This window comes from Orycteropus afer, unplaced genomic scaffold, assembly GCF_000298275.1.
Source record: "Orycteropus afer afer isolate SDZICR_OR568_19922 unplaced genomic scaffold, OryAfe1.0 scaffold00028, whole genome shotgun sequence".
Taxonomy (NCBI): domain Eukaryota; kingdom Metazoa; phylum Chordata; class Mammalia; order Tubulidentata; family Orycteropodidae; genus Orycteropus; species Orycteropus afer.
Genome location: NW_006921615.1, coordinates 12,880,116 through 12,888,504, shown reverse-complemented (window position 1 = coordinate 12,888,504; position 8,389 = coordinate 12,880,116).

The following is an 8,389-nucleotide window of genomic DNA, read 5'->3' as shown; positions in this document are numbered from 1 at the left end:
TTCTCTTCGGGCCTGCTACTGTGGGCGGGCCTGAGTTGCCTCTCCTCACCTAATCCCTTCGGCTGACTGCTCTTCTCTCTGGCTTCCTGGCTTTTAATCCCCTTTCTCTTGCTCTTCCCGCTTGCTACTTTGGGCGTCCCTGAGTTGTCTCTCCTCACCTTTAACCCTGGGCTGACTGCCAAATGATCCTTCCTCAGGTTCACCTATGGAAACCTTGTTGTGACTTTTACTTCCTTGTATTCTTCAACTTTTTAGTAGCTATTGTAAATGATATTATTTCCCTTATTTCTTTATCAGAGGACTCTTTGTTGGTGTAGAGCTGTCCAACTGGTTTTTGTATGTTGACCTTGTATCCTGCCACTTTGCTGAATCTATTAGTTCCAATAGTTTTTTTTTTTTTTTTCATTGAGCCCCTTGGGTTTTCTATGTACAGGATCATATCCTCTGCAAATAGAGATAGTTTTAGTTCCTCTTTGCCAATTTGTATGCCTTTTATTCCTCTTTCTTGCCTTATTGCCCTGGCCAGCACTTCCAATACAATGTTAAATAGAAGTGGTGATAGAGGGCATCCCTGCCTCATTTCCATTCATAAGGGGAATGCCTTGAGTCTTTCTCCATTAATAATGATTTTGGTCATTGGCTTTGCATATAGACCCTTGTTGAAGAATTTCCCTTCTATCCCTATTTTACTGAGAGTTGTGAACAGGAATAGATGTTGGATTTTATCAAATGCTTTTTCTGCATTGATTGATATAATCATATGGTTCTTTTGTTTTGTTTTGTTTATGTGGTGTATTACATTGATTGTTTTTCTGATGTTGAACCACCCCTTTAAACGTGGTATAAATCCCACTTGGTCAGGGTATATTAATTTTTTGATGTTTTTGGATTCTGTTGACCAGAATTTTGTTAAAGATATTTACATCTATGTTAATGAGGGATATTGGTCTGTAGTTTTCCTTTCTAGTGGTATCTTTACCTGGTTTTGGTATTAGTGTTATGCTTGGTTCATAAAATGAGTTTGGGAGTATTCCATCTTTTTATATGTTCTGGAATAACGTGAGTAGCATAGGTATCAACTCTTCCCTGAATATTTGGTAAAATTCTCCAGTGAAGCCATCAGGGCCAGGGCTTTTCTTTGTGGGAAATTTTTCTTATGACCTGTTCAATTTCTTCTTTTTTTATGGGTCTGTTCAAGTTTTCTATCTCTGAGTGGGATAGTTTAGGTAGGTCTTGTGCTTCTAGAAACTTGTCCATCTTTTCTAGGTTCTCAGATTTTTTTGGAGTACAGTTTTTCATAATATTCTGTCAGTAACTTTTTTATTTCAGTTGATTCTGTTGTGATGACACCCTTTTCATTTACAATTCTTGTGATTTGGATCTTCTCTTTCTTTTTTTTTTTAGATCTGCCAATGGTTTATTGATTTCATTTATCTTTTCAAGGAACCAACTTTTTGTTTTGTTGATTTTCTCTATTTTTTTTTTTTTTGTTTTCTGTTTCATTTATTTCTGCTCTGATCTTTATTATTTTCTTACTTCTAGATACTGTAGGATTCTTTTGTTGTTCTTTTTGTAATTGTTGGAGTTGATGAGTTAGAGTGTTGATTTTGTTTCTTTCCTCTTTTTTGATGTATGCATTTATTGCTATAAACTGTCTTCTGAGTACTGCTTTCGCTGTGTCCCATAGGTTTTGGTATGGTATCTTCATTTTTGTTTGTTTCTAGGAATTTTTTTATTTCTCTTTTTATTTGGCTATTATTCAGTAGTTTTTGAGCAGTGAATTGTTCAGCTTCCATATGTTTGGTGTTTTTTCCTTGCTCTTCCTATTATTAATTTCTAATTTTATAGCATTGTGGTCTGAGAAGATACTTTGTAGTATTGCAGTGCTTTTGAATTTATTGAAGCTTGTTTTATGTCCTTTCATGTGATCTATTCTGGAGAAAGATCCATGTGCATTGGAGATGAATGTGAATTGTGCTTTTGTTGGGTAAAATGCTCTGTATATGTCTCTGAAGTCTAGTTGGTTGATAGTATTGTTTAGTTCTTCTGTATCTTTATTGAGTTTTTTTCTAGTTGACCTGTCCCTCTTTGAAAGTGGTGTGTTAAAGTCTTCTACTACTATTGTCAAGTTGTCTATTGTCCCTTTTGATTCAGTTAATATTTGTTTCACATATTTTGGAGCACTTTCATTGGGTGCATAAATATTTATTTTATTGTTATTTGACAATTCACCCTTTCAGCATCATGTAATGTCCTTCTTTGTCTCTTAGGATGTTTTTCACCTTAATGTCTATTTTATCAGAAATTAATATTGCCAATCCTGCTCTTTTTTTGGTTACCATTGGCTTCATATATATTTTTTTTCCATTCCTTAACTCTTAATTTGTTTTTATCTTTGTGTCTAAGGTGGGTCTTTTGTAGGCAGCATATCGATGGGTCTTCTTTTCTTATCTAGTCTGCTACTCTCTTTCTCTTGATTGGTGCATTTAGTCCATTCACATTGAGTGTAATTAGTGATAGATATGAATTGATTGCTGTCATTCAATTGTGTTTTTGTGTCATGCTGTTGATGTTTCCTTGGTCCATATACTTTTCTGTGCTGAGTTCAGTTTGTTGCCTAATGCTTCCTCTCTTTTCTTCTTTATTGTTGCTTTTGTGCTTATTAAAGTCATATGTTTTCCTTCCTTCTGGATTTGCTTAGGGGGATTGTTTATTTTTTCTGTGGTTACCTTGGAGTACATTCTTGTCTCTACATTTTTAGAACAGTGCGTTCTGTGAAGGTATTGTCCTGTTTTCCTCTCCATTTGGACGTTTGTACCTAAAAGTTTTATTCTCTCTAATAGTTTAGTAGCTGTTGTCATGCATTGATTGACTTCCTTGGTTTTTAGTGTACAATGTTTTGTGATCTTATTTTGTGTCTGTTTCTGATTTGCTTTTAGTGTTGATGTCACATATCCTGATTTTGTTGATCTCTGTTGTGGGTTCTCTATTGGAAGGACTTCCTTAAGCATTTCTTCTAGGGTTGATCTAGTTTTCACAAAATCCCTCAATTTCTTTTTGTCTGGGAATGCTTTGATTTCGCCCTCTTATTTGATGGATAATTTGGCTGGATATAGGATTCTTGCTTGGAAGTTCTTTTCCTTCAGTGTTTTATATATGCCATCTCATTGCCTTCCTGCCTGCATGGTTTCTGCTGAGTAATTGGAGCTCACCCTAACTATTTGATTATTATAAGTAATATTTCTTTTTTCCCGGGCAGCTCTCAAAATTTTTTCTTTGTCTTTGATTTTGCAGAGTTTGATTTTAATATGCCTCAGTGTTTTTCTCTTGGATTCTATCTTGTGTGGGGTTCTATGAGCTTCTTGGAAAGTTCTTGGGGAAGTTTTCTGTTAGTATGTCTTCCACAGTTTTCTCAGTGGTTTTTGTTGCTTCTTCTTGTTCTGGAATTTCAATGAGTCTAATGTTGTTTCTTTTCATGTCATCCTATATAATTCTTCAGTTCTGTTCATTTTTATTAAATCTTTGTTCTGGTTTTTCTTCATACAGCCTTGAGTCCAGGGATTTGTCTTCTAGTTGGGATATGCTTTCTTCAGTCAGTTCTATCTTACTCTTTTGTGCTTCTACTATATTGTGTAGTTCTTTAATTTTGGTATTCATCTTCTGGATTTCTAACTGCTGTTTTTGTATGAGTTCTGATTGTGTTGTGTATTAATCTTGTTATTTTGTTCTTGAATGATTTTCCTGAGTTCTTCCAGGGAACTGTCTGTGTTCCCCTTGCTTCTGTTTGGGGTTTCCTTAGGCTCTTGTAAAGCTCTATAAACATATCTTCTAAATTCCTTCTCAGATAATTCTATTGCCTCCACTTCCTCCATGTTTAATATGATGCTTATATTATTTCGAAGACATATTGCTTTGATATTCTAGCATGAAAATATGCAAGTTAGAAAGTTTGGGTATTTAACATGTAAAATTCTAAATGGGTATTCATTTTAGCAGTGATCCCTTAAAATCCCTCAAATCAACATGAATGTGGTAGCTTGCTCCTCTTCCCCACTTCCCACTTTACCCTCTTCTAATGGAGTCCCTGGGTGGTGCAAACAGGAAATGCTTTTCACTTGTAACTGAAAGGTTGGAGGTTTGAATCCACTCACAGGCACCTGGGAAGAAAGGTGGCAATCTGCCTCCAAAAAACCAGCCATAGAAAACCCTATGGATCACAGTTCTAGTCAGTGACATCACTAAGGCAGTATGGGGGTGCAGACCACACAAAGTGACACTATCTGAAGAAGTGATAACAAAATGACTGTCTATAAAATTTCTATGCAGTATTTCAGCAGAAATTTATCACTTTTTAATAAAAAACATCCCTGTACTTAGTAATAGCAATGAAAACTTTTTTTTTAAGCCCAGCTTACATGTATCAACATACATACAAGGCTAAAACTCTATGCTAATTTACTTACTGAACCTTCTAATGTGATCCAGTCAGAGCTGTCATTATTACTCAAGTACAGCAATGCTTTGGATCACATGGTTTCATCTGTGCACACTACAAGCATATATTCTTTTTTTGGATTGTAGCCAGTATTTTTACATTCACTCATCTTGTCAAATTTTCTGATGTTTTAGCTACAATATTGTGGTAATTGCTATTTGTGAAACTATATACATAACTTTTTTGAGAATGAATTAGTAATGAAAGGAAAAGAAAAAGTTTAAAAAGACTTCTGCTCAATTAGTAATAATGTTGTAACTAATAATGTAATTCAGTGTAGAAAGATTTTGCAAAACAGTTTTGTTAGTTTTCATATTACCTAAGAAACATTAAATTTATACTCCTTACAATGATAGGTATTGTATATTATTGTGTGGTTAAAATTAATAATAAACATTACTAAAGATTCTGTATAGCCTGGTACTGGAGGTTGGTGTGTGTGTAGGGTGACTCTATGAGTCATTTCAGTGAATGATACCAGCTCTCCTAATACCACTGGTTATACTCTGACACACATAGGGTTACCATGAGTTGAAATCAACTTGACAGCAACTGGTAACTGGTACCCGTTGAATGGTTACCAAAAAACACTGCCATCAAGTTAATTCTAACTCATAGAGACCCTTTAGGACAGAGTAGACCTGGCCTATAGTATTTCCAAGGCTTTACATCTTTATGGAAGCAGCTGCTTTCTCCAGTAGAACAGCTGATGGCTTCAAACTGTTGATCTTTTGGTTATTAGTCTAATGCTTTTGACCACTATATCACCAGAGCTCCTTGTTAGAATTACTGTTGTTTTTGTTAGGTGCCATCGAGTCAGCTCCAACTCATAGTGTTCCTATGCATGACAGAATGAAACAGTGCCTGGTCTTGTGCCAGCCTCATAATCCTATCTATACCTGGGCTCACTGTTGCAGCCACTGTGTCAATCCATCTTCTTGAGGGCCTTCCCCTTTTTTGTTGACCCTCCACTTTACTAATCATGATATGTTTCTTCAAGGTATGAGTGTTAAATAGTAACAATAACAAATAAACTTTATTTACTCACATATTATTTTTTCCTGTTTTCTTAAGACAGCAGATCTGCCTGATGATGGAGGATGCGCATATCCTTTTAATTCTCAGCATGACTTTTCTTTCAGGTCATCTCATCTTATCTGTTCTTAATGATGCCAAATATCCTGGTATTAGCAGAGATTAACACATCTGGTGATAGTGTACAAAGCTCTGCATCAGTGATTTACCAGGCTGAAAGCAAGCATACAGCAAACAGGTAGACTACTCAAATAGCCTAAGGCATTTGACTGCTAACCAGAAGGTAGGTGGTTCAAACCAACTAGCTACTCTGTGGAAGACTGGGCAATCTATTTCCATAAAGATTTACATCTGGGAAACCCCAAGAGGGTAGTTATGAGTTGGAATCAACTAGATGACAGTGACTGGTTTAGTTTGGTTTATTCAAATAGGATAAGTGGGGATCTTATATTGAAAAACTGTTGGAAAAATGATGCCAGGGTTTAATATCAGTACTATCAGGATGACTTTGTCATCCCCAGGTATGGAAGGACAAGTGGAGAGAGTAATTATCAGAACCCAGACAGAATATTTTTAATTGAAGAAAAGGGCCTCATTATAAGAGCTATGGCCTTAGGAAGAGGAACATCAATCTGTGCATCAGCAGTGATAGATCTATGTAGTCCAGTCTCACAATTCTGTATTCTCATTTGCTATACACTTTTGGCAGAATCCACCCTGCAGAGTACAATGAAGCCCCTTTGTAATCTACAGAGTTTAGCCTCTCAAGGTCAGAACAGGTGGAGAAGAGTAGATATGGCATGTAGAGGAAAAATGGGAGTAGCCAGCACACATTTAGTGTCATACATGAGCCATAAGTTTCCTTTCACCTCAAGATTCAATAATGATCCAGTATAAAGAGTGAAAAGACAAGAGATTACCTTAAAACTGGCTGCTTATGGAAACCAATGTCAAAGACCAATAATAAAAAAAGAAGGGAATGTAAAAATGGAGGAGGTTCTATATAATCATAACAACTGTTATTTGGGGACATTATGTTAGCATTTGGAGAGGCATCCACAGTGAATTGTGGCTAAAAATGTATTATCTCTGATTTTACCACTAACTCAGTAGAAAGTCATTACCAAGTATTTGCCATTTGGAAAATAAAATATCGCACATAATTGAATGGGAATTATCGAAAAGTATTCAAAAGTCCTTGCTTCCATTGTTTCTTCTGTCACTAACTGGCTGTCTTTATGGTCTTGAATAAACATTTTGCTGCTCAAAATTTACTCACTCCTACAGAAAATACCAGACAGTGTTTCACTGCTATTCATAAGGTACCAAGCCATGTTATTTTCGATCGCCTCTTACACATGTGAGAGCTGGACAATGAACAAGAAAGACTGAAAAAGAGTTGATGGTTTTGAGTTGTGGTGTTGGAGAAGAATGCTAAAAGTACCATGGACTGTTAAATGAGTAACAGATCTGTCTTGGAAGAAGTGCAGACAAAATGCTCCTTGGAAGTGAGAATGGCTAGACTTTGTCTTACCTACTTTGATCACTTTGTCAGGAGGAATCATTTCCTGGAGAAGTATATCATGCTTGGTAAAGTGAAGGGTCAACAAAGAAGGGGAAGGCCCTCAATGAGATGGATTGACACAGTGGCTACAATGTTGGGCTCAGGTATAGCAAGGATCCTGAGGCTGGTACAAGACAGGGAAGTGTTTTTTTCTGCTGTGCATAGGGTCGCTATGAGCCAGAGATGACTTGATGGCATCTAACAACAACACAGAAAATATAAATACCTACTGTATTCTAGATGCTTGGCTAGTTGCTGAGGGAAAATGAAAACAATTAGACACAATTTCTGTTGTTGTTTTAAGGTGCTATAAAGTCATTTCTGACCCATGTAGACCCTATATACAATGGAATAAAACACTGCCTGATTTGGGCCATCCTCACAATTGTTGCTGTGCTTGAGCTCATTTTTACAGCTACTGCGTCAATGCATCTTATTGATGGGCTTCACTTTTTTTTGCTGATCCTCTACTTTACCTAGTATAAAATCCAGGAACTGATCCCTCATGATAACATGACCAAAGTATGAGAGACAATGTCTGGCCATTCTCACTTCCAAGGAACATTCAGGCTGTACTTCTTCAAAGACACTTTTGTTCATTCTTCTGGCAGTTCATGCTACATTCAGTACTGTTCGCCAGCACCACAGTTCGAATGAATCAATTCTTCTGCAGTCTCTCTTCTTCACTGTCCAGTTTTCATGTGTGTATGAGGCTACTGAATACACTATGGCTTGGGTCAGGCATACCTTAGTGTTAAAAGTGACCACTTTACTCTTAAACACTTTAAAGAGGTCTTTTGCAGTAGATTTTCCCAGTGCAGTACAGCATCTGGTTTCTTGACTGCTGCTTCCATTGGTATTGATTGTGGATCCAAGTAATACAAAATTGTTGACCAGTTCAATCTTTTCTTATCTATCATGGTGCTGCTTATTGGTCCATTTATGACAATTTTCATTTTCTTTATGTTGAGGTATCATCCATATTGCAGAATTTAATCTTCATCAGCAAGTGCTTCAACTCATCTTCACTTTCAACAAGAAAGGTTTTATCATCTGCATATTGCAAGTTGTTAATGAGTCTTCCTCCAACCTTGATGCCACGTTCTTCCTCAAGTTCAGCTTCTTGGATTATTTGCTCAGATTGAAAGGATAGAACCCTGACACACTCCCTTCCTGATTTTATACCATACATTATTCCCTTGTTCAGTTTGAACAATTGCCTCCTAGTCTATATACAGGTTCTTCATGGGCACAGTTAAGTGTTCTGGAATTCCCATTCTTCTCAATGTTATCCA